Source organism: Protopterus annectens, chromosome 2.part0 (assembly GCF_019279795.1).
Source record: "Protopterus annectens isolate FY-2018-M chromosome 2.part0, PAN1.0, whole genome shotgun sequence".
In the NCBI taxonomy this organism is placed as follows: domain Eukaryota; kingdom Metazoa; phylum Chordata; order Ceratodontiformes; family Protopteridae; genus Protopterus; species Protopterus annectens.
In genome coordinates this window covers 1,712,829,015-1,712,844,262 of record NC_056728.1, presented here as the reverse complement: position 1 = coordinate 1,712,844,262, position 15,248 = coordinate 1,712,829,015, and the positions used below count along the sequence as shown (strand labels likewise).

At 41.1% G+C, this 15,248-nt stretch overlaps 1 protein-coding gene across 3 annotated transcripts in view; it reads left to right on the top strand.

Moving 5' to 3' along the window:
- The window catches only part of LOC122793591 (Golgi integral membrane protein 4-like), a 1,583,571-nt gene that overhangs the window by 809,203 nt on the left and 759,120 nt on the right, over positions 1 to 15,248 (top strand). The gene's annotated exons all lie outside the window — the stretch shown is intronic.

Sequence of the window (15,248 nt, the reverse complement as noted above, 5' to 3'; positions counted from 1 at the left end):
CTGTTGGCCATGTCCTCCCATAACCTGGTCTGTTAGCCATGTCCTCCCATAACCTGGTCTGTTAGCCATGTCCTCCCATGCTGATAGATATCGGATCCCCATGAACTGACACCACAAACTAAGTCAATTATTAAAATCAATCATATCTGGTCATACTGTGGCATCCTCCTTGATGAGGTTAGAGTGCTGCTCAGTACAAGGAATGTACCTGTCTGTGACTCATTTAGGTAGAGCTATAATGGCTCTCTTCACGTAGTCCAGTGAGGTACGTTTGTGGTCATTTATGTCCATCTGGACTGTGATAGAATCATATTGGCACCTGTGGTGCAGTGACTCGAGTGCATGCATGCGTGATATTGCGAATCCAAGCTCCAAACAATATTTGTGTCAACACATAATTATTACTACTGCTGTTCCCCTTGAAGAATAGTGTTTCTTTTTGTACTCTGTTCTCTTTTCAAAGATGCTGATGACCACGGCATCCTGAAGCTTTACCACGAACATCATAGAGCTTGGTAGCTAAAGGCCACAGACTACTGACCTTCAGATCCAGCAGGAAGCACTTTACATTAGATTACATTATAAAACAATTGGCCCTCTCAACTGCTTTCAGCAGCAGATGCATCTGATATCCTGTAATGTAACAGATGCCTTCTGCCTACTCAAATTTTATTGTAGAAGCCACATGCCCAGAATCCTTCCATACCTTTGATCCTGACCCCCAGTAGTGGCTGTTTGGACAATGGGCCATTGAGTTTGGTTCTTGTCATCTTGGTTCATCCCTTAGATGTAGAGCAAGTACAGCTTGGCTGTAAGATAGTTGTATTTTATTTATAAATTGTACATCATGTACCATCCACAGTGCAATTTGAATGAAAACTCACAAGAAGCAATTATAGAAATAAACACATAACAGATGACACATTCATAGTGGAATACATGTGATGCACATGGAATACCCAAGAGTATGAGATGTTACTACATCTGATGATACTTAAAAAGGTCATAGCGTGTATGCTGCCCTCCCTTCAACCTTTCTTGGTTATTTCACTCGTGGTAGATTTTAATCTGGTTGGTGATCTGTCTGCTACATTTCATTTTGCCATAATCGTAATATTTAGTATTTTTCTTTCTTGGGATCCAAAATCCTCCACAGAAGAATATTCAGACAAAAGGTAACTAAGCAAGGAGCTGCAATTTGTTGCCAATTATGATTGGAATGGTTTTGCTGGTTGACACCTTAGATGACAAGACACTTTGTTTTGGCTTCTACTGCGCTGTTTGCATTGGAGTGGTGCCACCTAGTGGTGAAATGTCATATTTGTCATTTGTTGTGAAGTTCTCTTCTAGTAGCATTGCCGTTTGTGTTTTTGTACTGCCTTCAGGGCTTCGTGAACTGTATGTCAGTTTGCTTTTCCTGTGTAAGAAGAGATCGATAATCTGTTCCGCAGCAGACCCTGAGTGAATACCATTCGTTATAGAAATCTGTAACAAGTCTAGCAAGCCCCTTAGCATAACAATGCATACTAAAAGTACATTTCAGCCAGGTAGATACAGTAAGCATGTCACACACATTTGCATCCTGGCAGACGTGAACATCAGCATCCACTTCACTGAATCTAAAAGAAATATGGTTTTCTGTGAATAGCATAATGCTCAACCCTGTTTTGTATGATTGCAGACTGTAGACTCGTGCCATTAAAAGAACTGTTGATAACTGTAATTGAGTGTGCATTTCTAGCTCTCTGGTTCGTGCATGTGGGTTTGTTTTAGAAGCTACTGTTTTCTTTCTGAGGAATTTTTGGAGCTGTAATAACAAGACCTGTAGACAGATGATGCAAACATAGCTGAACTGTGTAATTGAATTACTGTAGCATGTGTGGCTGCCAAAAAAGAAGCAGTAATTAGCTCTCAGACAGTATATGATGATACTCCCACGGCTATTATATAAATAGGTTCAGTCCACCAATGTATCACCACTGTCTGTGGACGCAGTCACTAAGTCTGTCACAGGGATTGTTTCAGGTTTCCCAATTTCATCTAGAAACTGTTTTTCTCAATTCAACTCACATACGCATGCACACACTTTTGTGATGTTCCTTTTTAATCAGTCTCCCATTTTTTTCAAACAAGAAGTGCAAAAGTTGTGATGTTTCAGCTCAGCAGTTTCTCATTACACCAACACATGTACTAGTTAATGAGTGTGTCAGTAAGGCTAATCTATGCTGCTTGGGAAAAAAATGCATTGTTAATTGAGAAAATGTCCCAAAGCCAAGAGCTAGCAGACATCAAATTCATTATGTGGTTAACCAGACAGTTTTTAGAGGCTTAGTGCATAAATTCAGATTTACTAATGCTTTACTGCAGTCCAGTAACATCTATGCCACTAATGGTACTCTGATCAAAGTTTGAGTTCTAATGGAAAACTTATTTCTTATCGCAGCCAAGATATTTTTTAATTTGTCTCTGTTATAATGTGTGCTGTGTGAACATTAAGCTGCAAGACCTGCTCTGTTCACACAGTTGACTGGCCTGTTCTCCATATTCTGTTTTCCTGTGTGCGTTTTGCAAGCGGTGTCTGAATTTGTTTCCTTGAAGTTCATTTAGTTTCGGTGATTGCTTATGTAGAAGTAAAAGCTTTGATCATCCTGATGTATCTGGAAGAAGAGAGCAGACAAAGATCATTTTGTTTTCATTGTTCTCTCAGCTGTGAGCTTTGCATGTCAAATTCAAATTTGCTTTGTTGCCCACCTTAGGGCAAACTTTTGTTATTGTTCTGCATGAATATTGATGTTGCAGAGTGTATATCACTTACTCATGTCAGCATCTATATGATGGTCTGTCCTTACCCTTTCACATCTATTCCAGTGCCAGGATGTTCTCATTTCTGTTGCATACAGGAAATAAATCATATGTATGATGTCAAGTCAAAGTAAACTTTGTCATTCAGAAATCACACAACTGAAAAAACTGGACGAAATTCCATGTCTCCGGACTCGATGTGAAGACAACATATAGACTGTTTTCACAAACATTTACACATGTAACACCTAGCTGTTACATCACAGACATGCAGGTAGACAGACTAATATTGCACATAATTAAAAAACACATTTTAACAATTTTTGAACTGAACACTTACTTGCATAAGACTAGAATTGCACAGGTACTTGGTTAAGACATTGCATTGATCCTTGCACAGAAACAGACATTTGAGTATTTCACTGAAAACATTAGAGTATTGTACTATGGACCTTAGAGTATTGCACTATGGTTAATTTATGAATTTGCATGTATTGCACTGAAAGAAGAGATATTTTACTGCATTGTTACTGCCCTAGATGGCCTATAAGTTACAGGCATGGTGAATATTGCACTAAGTATTAGGTGAGACTGGTAACCAGGTTCTTGCACAATTTGAGACGGTTTCTACTAACCAAGTTGGACATTATGGAATGTAGTGGTTATTAGAGTTCAGCAGCTTGATGACATTAAGGAAGAAGCTGTTCCTGAATCTCGTAGTTCTGCAGCGTATGTTTTGGAAGCACTTTCCGGATGATAGATGCAGGAACAATCTGTAAGCAGGGTGAGTGCAGTCTTTAATTATTCCTCTGGTCCCGCTAAGACATCTGCATAAGTACGGGTCATGGATAGGTGGTAAGGTGGTCTTAATGATTCTCTCGGCTATCTTCACCACTTTCTGGAGGGGTTTGCACTCAGAGGTAGAGCAGCTTCCATACCATACTACAAGGTTGTTCGTCTGGATGCTTTCTATCATACCTCTGTAGAAGGCAGTGAGAACTGTCGATGGGAGATTCGTTCTCCTCAGCCTTCTTAAAAAGTCCAATCTCTAGTGTGCTTTCTTTTCTATGGCATTTGTATTTGTGTTCCAAAACAAGTCCTCATCGATGTCACTCCCAGAAACTTCATGCTTCTCACTCTTTCAACTGTTTCCCCATTGATGGTGAGGGGACAATGTTCCTTGTGATTTTTCCTGTAGTCCACAAGTATCTCTTTTGTCTTGTTCACATTTAGTGCTAAGTTGTTATTTCCACACCAGATAATCAGTTGTTCCACCTCATCTCTATACACTGTTTCATTATCATTACTGATGAGACCCATTGCCATTGTGTCATCAGCAAACTTGATGATGTGATTTGTATTGTACCTGTCTGTACAGTCATGTGTTAACAGGGTGAACAGCAAGGGACTTAATACACATCCTTGTGGAACTCCAGTGTTAAGAGTGATGCTGTCTGAGGAGTTTTTTTCCTACGCACTCTTTCTGAGGTCTGTCTGTAAGAAAGTCAAGAGTCCAGTTTAATAGTGGAGTGTTGGTGCCTTGTTGGAGTAGCTTCATTACCAGATGAAGAGGGATGACCATGTTAAAAGCAGAGTTGAAGTCAATGAATAGTACCATCACATAGATGTTTTTATTCTCAAGGTGTTCCAGCAATAAATGAAGTGCTAGAGACATGGCATCTGCAGTTTGCTCGGTAAACAAACTGCAGAGGGTCAAGATCAGCAGGCAGGCCAGATCTCACGGTGTCCTTGACCAACCTTTGAAAACGCCATCACTGTGGAGGTAAGGGCTAAAGGGCGGTGGTCATTTAGGCAAAATGGTGGCGACTTCTTTGGTAATGGAATGATTGTTGTTTCCTTGAAGCATTTCAGAACTATTTGTTGACTCAGAGAGTTATTGAAGATATCCGTGAGGACATTTGTTAGTTGCACTGTGCAGTCCCTAAGCACATGCCCTAAGATGTTGTCAGGCCCAGCTGCTTTTCTTGGGTTAACTCTGTGCTGTGCCCGCTGGTCATCAGCTGGGTTGAGGGTGAGCATCTTCTCATTATGGCTGATGGGCATCTTCTTTGCTGCTGTTCTATTCCCCTCCTCAAATCTGCTGAAGTAGACATTCAGCTTATTTAGGAATTCCTTATTGTCCTCACATTGTGAAGATAAGGGTCTGTAGTCAGTTATGGACTGGATACCCTGCCATAGGTGCACCGAGGTCCTTTTTGGTCAGAGAAGTAGCTCTGGATCTTTCTGCCATAGCTACATTTTGCTTCCCTCACTCCCTTGTTCAGATTTGCTCTGGCTGTTCTGAAGGCTTCCCTGTGTCTAGACCTGAAGGCTGCATTCCTTGCTTTCAAGGAATACACATCATTCATCAACCAGGGTTTCTGGTTGGCTCGTGTGATGATGGTTTTGGTGATGTCATATCATCCACATATTTCGAGATGTAGCCCGTCACTACCTCTGTGTACTCCTCTAGGTTGACCACTGGTTCTCAGTAGCCGCCTCCTTGAATATGCTCCAGTCTGTGCTCTTAAAACAGTCTTGGAGTGCTGAGTATGATGTGTCCCTGTAGCCAAAGTCACTGGTCAGTTTATGCGGTCATCCAAATACTGTTTGTCCATATTTATTATTCCGTTTATGTTGTCGTCTCTATATTTGATGGTGTGCCATTATGATTGTCATATACATGGGAAATGACCATATCTGTTCTCTTTTGCTGTTCAAGCCATTCCTACAGTATGTTACCACAAATGATTTGCCTATATGCCACCATAAGCAGAAGACCTTAGAAACCTTGAGTGAGATTGAAGCAGAAACTAAATGTTCATTTTCTAAAGGAATTATTCTTCCCATGGTGAGAAGGTTCTTCACCAAAATCGAAATTTTGGCATCACTGCCTTATACAGAATATTAACTTTGAGAAGGCAGACTATATAGGGACGGGAAAGCAAGAGTGTAAATCCAGAAATGCAAAGTTTAAGCTGTAGAATAGGTAGAATTTGATTCAACATAAATTGCACTTCCTCATAAGCCAGTGAAAGGGATTCAAGATCTCCTCACAAAGTAGTTTAAACCTGATCTTGAATTTGCAGTATTCCGTACTACAATTACACAGTTTAAAGTTGAGAAGACTATTTAATATAAACAAGTAAGGCAAAAACAGCATCTTTACTTCATCTCGGCTGCCCCCTTTTTCCCATTTTCTACATGGGGTCGAGGTATCATGTTAACTGTCGCCATCTCTCTCGATTCAGTGCCACACTCCTGCCTTCTTCAACTCTCATACCTGACTGTCGCAGATCTTTCACACAATCCATCCACCTCTTTGCTGGATGCCCTTGTTTCCTCTTAACTTCTTCCTGTCTGTCCCAAATCATCTTCACCAGATTGTCTTCTGCTTTTCTGCACATGTCCAAACCACCATGATCTGTTCTCTTTGATCTTTTTTGCAATTAAAGCTACTTTGGCTTCTGCTCTTATGTCCTCATTTCTTCATCTGTCCCACAGTGTGCATCCTACCACCCTTCTCAGGCACTTAATTTCTATCACCTCTAGCTTCCTCATCTGCTCTGCCTTTACTACCCAGATTTCTGTACTATACAGTATTAGTGGACACATCACTGTCTTGTACACTTTACTTTTCAGCTTCTTTGGCATTCTTCTACCATACACTACACAATACTCTCTGCCAGTTGGTTGCGGCTCCTCTGATTCTAGCTTTGACCTCTTCATTCAGACTTCCCTACTCAACCACCCCTTCCACATACTTGAAGCTACTTACCTGTTCCACTATCTTCCCTTCTGTCTCAATTTTCAGCTTATTCTTATTTCCCCAATTTGCTGCCATTACCGCTGTCTTATCTCTGCTTAGTTTCATCCCATGTGCCTTCAGTTTTGCATTCCATTCCCCTGTCCTTGGCTGAATTTCTTGCTCAGAGTCTGCCTGTAATGCCACATCATCTGCATACAGCAACTTTGTTGATCTGTCCCTTCTGGCCTGTTTGCTAATGTAGTCCATCGCCAGTATGAACAGCAATGTGCTCAGAGCTGAACCCTGGTGCACACCCACTCCCACTGGGAACCCATCTCTGAGGCCAAACTCTGCTTGTGCTTGAGTCATTGGGTCCTTATACATAGCCTGCACTAATTCTACCAATGTTTATGGGATTTCAAACCACTGCAGTTCTGCCAAAATCAGCTTTCTTGGGACCTTATCATATTCTTTCTCCAAGCATAGGAATTCCCAGTTGGACTCTTTCCTCATCTCTAGCTTCTTCTCAACTGTCTGTCTCACTGCAAGCATTGGGTCAGTTGTGCTGCATCCTGATCTGAATCCGAACTGCTCATCTCCTGTCTTACATTTTACTATTCTGCATATCTGTTTATCACGCACTCTCTCCAGAACTTTCATATTATGTGAGAGGAATTTGATGCCTCTCTACTGCCCACAGTTGTGGATGTCGCCTTTGGTCTTGTATACTGGCATGATTATGTGTATTCTGCAGTCATCTGGGGTACGCCTTTCTCTCTACACTGCTATGAGTACCCTCAGGAGCCATTTCTCTCCTATCTCACCCAGCATCTTTATAATGTCTAATCTGAGCCTACTACTTTCCCTGACTTAATTTTCCTTAGTGCTATTCTTACTTCTTCGAGGATGGGCTCCTCCTCTTCTTTCATCATAGGTTATAACTAGGACAGTGTAGCTTCTGTGCGGTTGGAAGTACTCATTCCATCTGCCTTTGATGTCCTGTGGACTGGTGAGCAGGCTGTTGTTGGCATCCCTTATGAAAGGTGTCTGACCATCTTCTTTACCTTTCTGTCTTTGCATTGCAACCTGATATAGTTTTTGTGCTACCTACTGAGTCACTTTCCAGAAGTTGGTAGAGTGCCTCTGATGCCCTGTTCTTTGCTATTGCAACTCCTTTCTTAACTTCTTAGTTAACCAACCAGTAGTCCTTCCTATCCTGGTCAGTCTTTTCTGTCTCCCACATTTTCCTGCACTTCTCTTTTCTTTTGATGACTTCCTGGACTTTGGCATTCTACCTCCAGCTTTCCTTATGCGCCTTATTTCCATACCTGGCTCGGCCACATATCTGTTCTGTAGTCCTCACACATGCTATTTTGAAGCACTCCCTCAAAAAAAAAAAATGTAATTGACATTTAAATGTGAGAAAAATATTTTATTATGGCTCACAGCTCCAGAAAATTACTGTCCAGACTACAGAGCCTGAAGGATGTGACACCTCATTAACTTTTTTAACAACTTTATTGAATTTCAAATAAAGAACAAATATCTTCATAAAATATTCACAAATATTTCAATTTGTATAATTTATAAAACAAACTATTAATTGACTGATGTGAGGTGTGGATGAGTTAAGCAGAAGACAACTAGCATACTTCTAGATTGGTTAAGACAACTAGTATACTTCTAGATTGGTTAAGACAACTAGCATACTTCTAGATTGGTTAAGACAACTAGTATACTTCTAGATTGGTTAAGCAGATCACCATAGATAAAATCTTATACCATAGCCTAGCAAGCTATAGGTTACCCTTTGTGTCCCACAAAACTCGTAGCACTTACTTAGACCTGTTGGAGACACTCACCATCCAACCTAACACCTTACTCATCATGGGGGACTGTAATTACCCCTTTATAGACTGGGAATCCTATATGACTTTCAGTCTGCATGCACTGAAATTCCTGGATTTATAGAGACAGTCCCATATTTTTTTTTTTTTTTTGTTTTGATTTGGGTCTTTGTTTACATTTCCAGTCTGACTTTCTAGGCATGTCCAAGTTTTGACTGGGGGGGGGGGGGTTGGGGGAGGGGTGTTGAAAGGATGTTTCAAAGGTGTTAGCCAGATTACAGTTGTACTCACAACAGCTCTCACTAAGTCATTCATTAGTTTTGTCTGTGCTTTTTTATCCTCGGGGAAAATTAGCCTTTTAGGAATGCTATGACCCAGCTTGCTACCTTGCAGGAAAGTAAACGAGCAATGCAAAGCTAAAACATTACTAAACAGAGTTTTCTGTTAATTTCATTTTGTATTTTATTTTGGGCTGGTTTCTGAATTCTAGCTAAGTACAATAACTTTGACGTGACTGCCACTAGCTCAGTAGAAAGGGTATGAATGATGCAAGTCTCAAACGGTAGTAAAAATAGTCTTTTTTTCATGTTTTATAGTTTTTTAAGCTCTTGACTACTGGCCAATTGTAATGGCTTTTTGACCAGCTGGTATCTCTATAAGTCATTTTCATTTTCTAGTCTAAAGTGCTGATTTTTAAATATCAGGTGCCCTGAATTTTTTTTCTGGCTGCTTCTAATTCCTCTTATTTCATATTTTATTTTGTGCTGACTTCTGTCTACTAGCCAAATGCATTTTAGTGTACATGCTGCATCTTGGTGAGTTAATGCGTTGTACAATATGTTCTCCACACTTCTTTTCCTTTCTGTCTTACAGTTGTATGCATCTGTGTCTGGCTCCTCTGTAGTCAACTGTAAACAACTGAAATGATACTGTACAGGATTTTTGCCATCTCTCTGACCATGTGTAATGCATAAGTGGCTGATTCCCAGTCTGACAACCATTAGTCCTACATGATGCCATTGAAAGTATGGTTGCCATTCCAAAATACTCGCATGGTATCAGTGTCAGAAATGGCAGATTTAGTAATGTACCCTGTTTACTAGTTCATAGGTGTTACTAGGCTAATGGCCTTAGAGCCTTTACACGCCATGTTAATCCATTGTTCTCCATTTGTTTTTTGTTTTTTTGGGTAGTTCATAGAATGAATTTATGAACAGGGTGGGTCTGTGATCAAAACAGAATATCCCTGTCTATGAGGGACATTGGTTCCACCCCAGGGATGAATTTGCTGTTTCCCATCCGATTATCTAGGTTGCATTTGAATAGGGTCAGTGAGGAGCTCTGTTTTACGTGTATAGTAAGTCTGTTCCAGAGAAGCGGCAGTCTCTGGGAGACATATCTGTCTCTCCAGCATGTTCTGTTAATGTCACAAGCTAGGTTGAGATCCCTAGAGCGAGTGACTCTTGTCCCATTTGACTTGTAGATGTGCAGCATTTCCATTAGAGCAGGATCGGAGATTGCTGTAAAGGCTAGGCACAAGTCGTTTCTCAGCAGCGTGTAAGATACAGAGTAAAGGGACAGGGATTTCAACCTGTCCACATAGGTCATGGCTTGGAGTCCCTGTATTTTCTTAGTGAGAAACCTCTGAGGTCTCTCCAGCTGCTGCAGATGTCTGGTCAGGTACATGCAAAAGGGGTGCATTATACTCTATTAGTGGTCTGAAGAGGGTCGAGTACAGTGGAGTTATAACATTCCTTGACCTGGGTACTATACCCTTGCTTATGAGGTGCACTGCACAGAAGGCTTTCCTTACCACTGTGGAAACTTGGTGGTCGAAGTTCAGATTGCTGTCAACCTGTGTTCCCAAGTCTTGCAGCACTGGGTTGGAACTCAGGGCAGGTGCTGCCTGTATTGTAATTTGTAGGGAATTCCATTTTGCCAAAGGGAATAATTATTTTTTTTTTTGCATTTAGTTGTCAAACATAGCTTTGGCACCAATTATTCATTTGTATTAGCCCTTCTTATAATATGTTGACATCATTGGAGGACTCATTGATTTCTCCCAGTTTGCAATCATCAGCAAACTTGGGTGAGCCAGAGGCTGTCTACTTTGGCCTTGACTTCTGAGAAGTAGATGCCAAACAGTAAGGGGCCCAGCACAGACTCCTGTGCTACTCCACTGGCGATTGGTCAAGTGGTTGAGGTGTCACAGATCTTCGCTCACACAATACATATAATCATCAACCTCTTTGCTGGATGCCGTCATTTCCTCTTATTTCTTCCTGTCTGTCCCAAATCTTTTTCACCAGACTGTCTTTTGCTTTTCAGTACCTGTGCCCAAACCACTGTAATGTTCTTTTTGATCATTTCTGCAATTGTAACTACTTTGGCTTATCTTCTTATATCCTGTCTTCCACAGTGCACATCCTACCACGTCTCAAGCACTTTATTTCCATCAGCTCTAACCTCCTCATTTGTGCTTCCTTTATTGCCCAGGTTTCTTTACCATACACTAGTACTGGTCACACCATTGCTTTGTACACCTTATTTTTCAGCTTCTTTGGCATTGTTATGTCATAAACTACATCTGAGACTCCCCTCTGATTCTAGCTTTGACCTCTTCATTCAGACTTCATTTTTTCTCAGCCACCCCTCCAAATACATGAAGCTGTTAACCTGTTCCACTATCTTCCCTTCTATCTCAATTCTCAGCTTCTTCTGATTTCCCCAATTTACTGCCATTACCACTGTCTTATTTGTACTTAGTTTCATCCTATGCACCTTCAGTTTTGCATTCCATTCACCTATCCTTTGCTGAAGTTCTTGCTCAGAGTCTGCTTCTAATGCCACATCTGTCTGAATACGGCAACTTTGTTGATCTGTCCCATTTGACCTGTTTGGTAATGTAGTCCATCACCAGTATGAACAACAGTGGGCTCAGAGCTGAACCGTAATACACACCCACTCCCACTGGGAACAGCTGTGAGACAGAACACAGTACATACTTGATTCATTGGATCTTAGTACATAGCTTACACTAATTCTACCAGTATTTCTGGGACTCTGAATCAGCACAGGACTGCCCAAAGCAGCTTTCTTGGGACCTTGTATGCTTCCTCCAAGTTTAGGATTGCCTAGTTGGACTCTTACCTCATCTCTAGCTTCTTTGCAACTATCTTTCTGACTGCAAACATCAGGTCAGTTGTTCTACATCCTGATATGAATCTGAACTGCTCATCACCCATCTTACTTTCTGTTACTCTGCTTATCTGTTTATCAATGACCTTTTCCTTTCATGCAGTGTGATAAGAGTTTGATGCCTCTGTGCTGCCCCCTTTGTTCTTGTGAACTAGCATGAGTGTGCTTATTCTCCAGTCATCTGGGATATGCGTTTCTCTACACACTGCTATGAGTGCCCTCAGGAGACTATTTCTCCCCTATCACACCCAGCATCTTTATCCAGTCTTCTGTGACCTCATCTGAGCCTGCTGCTTTTCTTGACTTCATTGCCCTTAGTGTTGTTCTTACTTCTTCTAGTGTGGACTTTTCTTCTCTCATTGTAGGCTGTGTGTGGGGCAGTGCAGCTTCTGTGGGGGTTTCTTCATTCAGAAGCTGCTGGAAGTACTCCTTCTGTCTGGCTTTGATGTCCTCTGGACTGATGAGTAGCTTGTTGCTGGCATCACTTATGAAGGGTGTCTGGCTATCTTTATCTTTCTGTCTTTGCTTTGCAACCTGATATAGTTTGCTTGTGCCATTTACTGTCACTTTTCTATTGCAATTCCTTTCTTAGCCAACCAGTATTCCTTCCTAACCTTTTCTATCTCCCACTTTTTCCTGCACTCCTCCTTTCTTTAGATGGCTTTCTAGACTTCTGCATTCCATCACCAACTTTCCTTATGTACCTTATTTCCAAACCTGGCTTGGCCACATATCTGCTCTGTAGTCCTCACACATGCTGTTTTAAGGCGCTGCCATTGTTCTTCAACTCCACCTATTTCCTCCTCTTTTTGGGGTGCTAGAGCCCTGAGTAATTCCTTGAACTGCTGTACTTTCTCTCCAGTCAGTTTCCAAGTCTTCAGCCTGGTCTCTGTTGACCTCGGAGCCTTCTCTGACCAATACTTGTGGCTGATTGTGGCAGCCAGTGGTTTATGCTGTGGGATGACTTTTTCACTGGGAAGGACTTTGCAATAACTGATTCTAACCCCCAGTTCCCTTTCCTTACTAGGAGGAGGTCTACCTGAGTTGCATGTTGACTACTCTTGTATGTGATGTTGTAACTGTCTCTCCTGAGCCAAGTGTTGGCAACTATCAAGCCATTTGCCAGACTGAAGTCTAGAATGGCCTCTCCTTCTTTATTTCTGTTACTTCACCCATTTGGACCCGGGCAGTCCTCATATCCTGTTCTGTCTGTCCCAATATGTGCAATTAAGTCAGCCTGTACCTAACAATTGTTAACTGTATAAATCATGGATGTCTCATTGTGGTAAAACAAAACAATAATAATAAAATTTCCAGTAATGTACTTCCAAGTTCATTCCACACAGATACATAGTAATCACAGTAAAGCAGTCTGTGTCTTATATCACAGTCATATCACTTGCAAAGGTGGGAACACACTGACATGAGACAAATGAAATAGTATACTTTGTAGTAGGGCTTAAGGGAAGGGAACAGACCGCTGCATACTCTGGGAGGTTGTAGGGAGTCGGACATTACTTCTCCTAGTACTGAACGTGAGTTGCCACAATGTGACTCCCATCCATGGACTGAACTTTGTCTGGGCAACAAAATACAGCAGAAGAAAGGTGAAGTAATGACAGCTATGAAAAGAAGAAACATGTATGAATAAGCACACTGGGTTGTGTATTGCAGTGCCTGTAGTGAAGTACTGCATCCCCCTTTAACAGAGATACAACATTAAATCCATAGGTTCAACAAATCATACTGGAAAACCCTGCATAAAAGTACTTATTTTATCACTACTATTAGTTACCCCAGCGCCTAGATTACCAAACAGTCTCTCCATTAACTGTGTTTCATGATTTTCATAGCACTCATTTTAAGATGGTAACAAACCATCCGTAACTAAATGTTTAATTATGTATTCTAATACAACCGTGTTTTGTCGTATTCTAATGGTTAATGAGTGACACTTTTTATCATATCAAATTCATTTATTCCATTTTGTATCTTGCCCTATGACAATATCAACATTTTGGGTAACTGGAATGCAGTACAAAATTGCATTGGTTCATACTAGGCAAGCAGTCTGGAAGATCACTGCGAATCCTAGCCAGATCGGTCTAAAGATCTATTAAACATATTAAATGTTGCAAAACATAGACAATAGCAGCAGAAAATCCAATTGATCAGACATGGGGAGTACCCTCCAACATGCTTTTATTTAAGGCTATACTTGTTACATCTGTCAGAAGGGAAACATTCTGATAAAATTGTTGTAATGTTATGGTGTCTTCTGCTTAGTTAAAACACACAAAGAACCAACCAAACAAACAAAATCGCATCACTGGTGTATGCCATTACTGTGGATGTCCTCAGCCAGCTCACATCTAAGTAATTTAAACACAGAAAATCTTCACACCCAAAGTTGTTTCATAATGGACTGCTGCAAAACTATCTTATTAAACGCTGAGGAACATTGACAAGTGATGATCTTTAAATGTGCAAACAGATAATAGAAAAGCACAAGCTTATTAGCACATTATTACAACTTACAACACCCATCATCACTAGTTACAACATAGATATTTATAGTCTCTCTCTGGGGAATCAGCTGTCCCCTGATCTAGTACCCCCTCAACTTAAAGTAAAATAAAATAAAGCTCCTCCTCTTAGACGTGAGGAGCAGAAAAAAAATCTCCCTTCTCCTTTTAAACTTCTGTCAGTCAGGTGCTACAGTTTATGCCATACACAGAGTTGTACAAAGCTTCAGGTCTGACAGCTGCGTAACTAGGGTGAGAAGAGGAGGGCAGCTGTCTTGGGAACAAAGTGTTAGGAAGCATACTCGGACTATCCCAGTCTTTGTTCAGTGCATATGAGCATTTAGTCCCAAGAAGAGCATTTTATACAGGGGCACCTGTTTGAGAGACAGCACTGGGCACAAAACTGTATAGCTACATCTCTCAGTTCTGATGGCAGATGCAATAGCTACATTTATTTCTAAACACCATTTTGCACTAATGATAACAAACAAGCATTATATCAATGAATATTATATGCTGATCTTTAGTTTTTTGGATAAAAAAGTCCACTTCCTTGCATGAGTAAGGAGTAAAATATGTATATTTAATGACACCTAAATGTATATCATCGTTTCACTGCATCAAGAAAAGCACGTTTAATTTGTTTTTCCCAGCTATATGGCATACAGGGACAAATCCCCTGACTATGACCCAGATTGTGTGTTTTTGACTATCAGCCCATGTGCTGAAGGAGGTGGGCAGGAGAGGTTGGGAATGAGAGGTCAACATCAGCTTGCCCATCCAGGAGAGGTAGAATGGTGGTATGGCTGTTTGCTTGCTACCAAACAAGGAAACAGCAAAGACAGCCAGGAACATGGGTTTGGCCCTCCCAAGCCAGTGATGGTATGTGTGTGTGTGTGTGTGTGTGTGTCTGTGTCTGTGTCTGTGTCTGTGTGTGTGTGTGCACGCATGAGGGTTGCCTAGGAGGTTCTAGCATTGTCACAAACACTCATGTCTGTCAAAAGGAGTGTAGATAAGGTTCAATGACAAAAAATTATCGGCTGTCTGAGTGTATGAAGGCTTCCCTCCAGGCCTTTGGGGATGTGCTGGAGGATTGACAGTCACAAGGGAATGGTGAGCCACTAGATA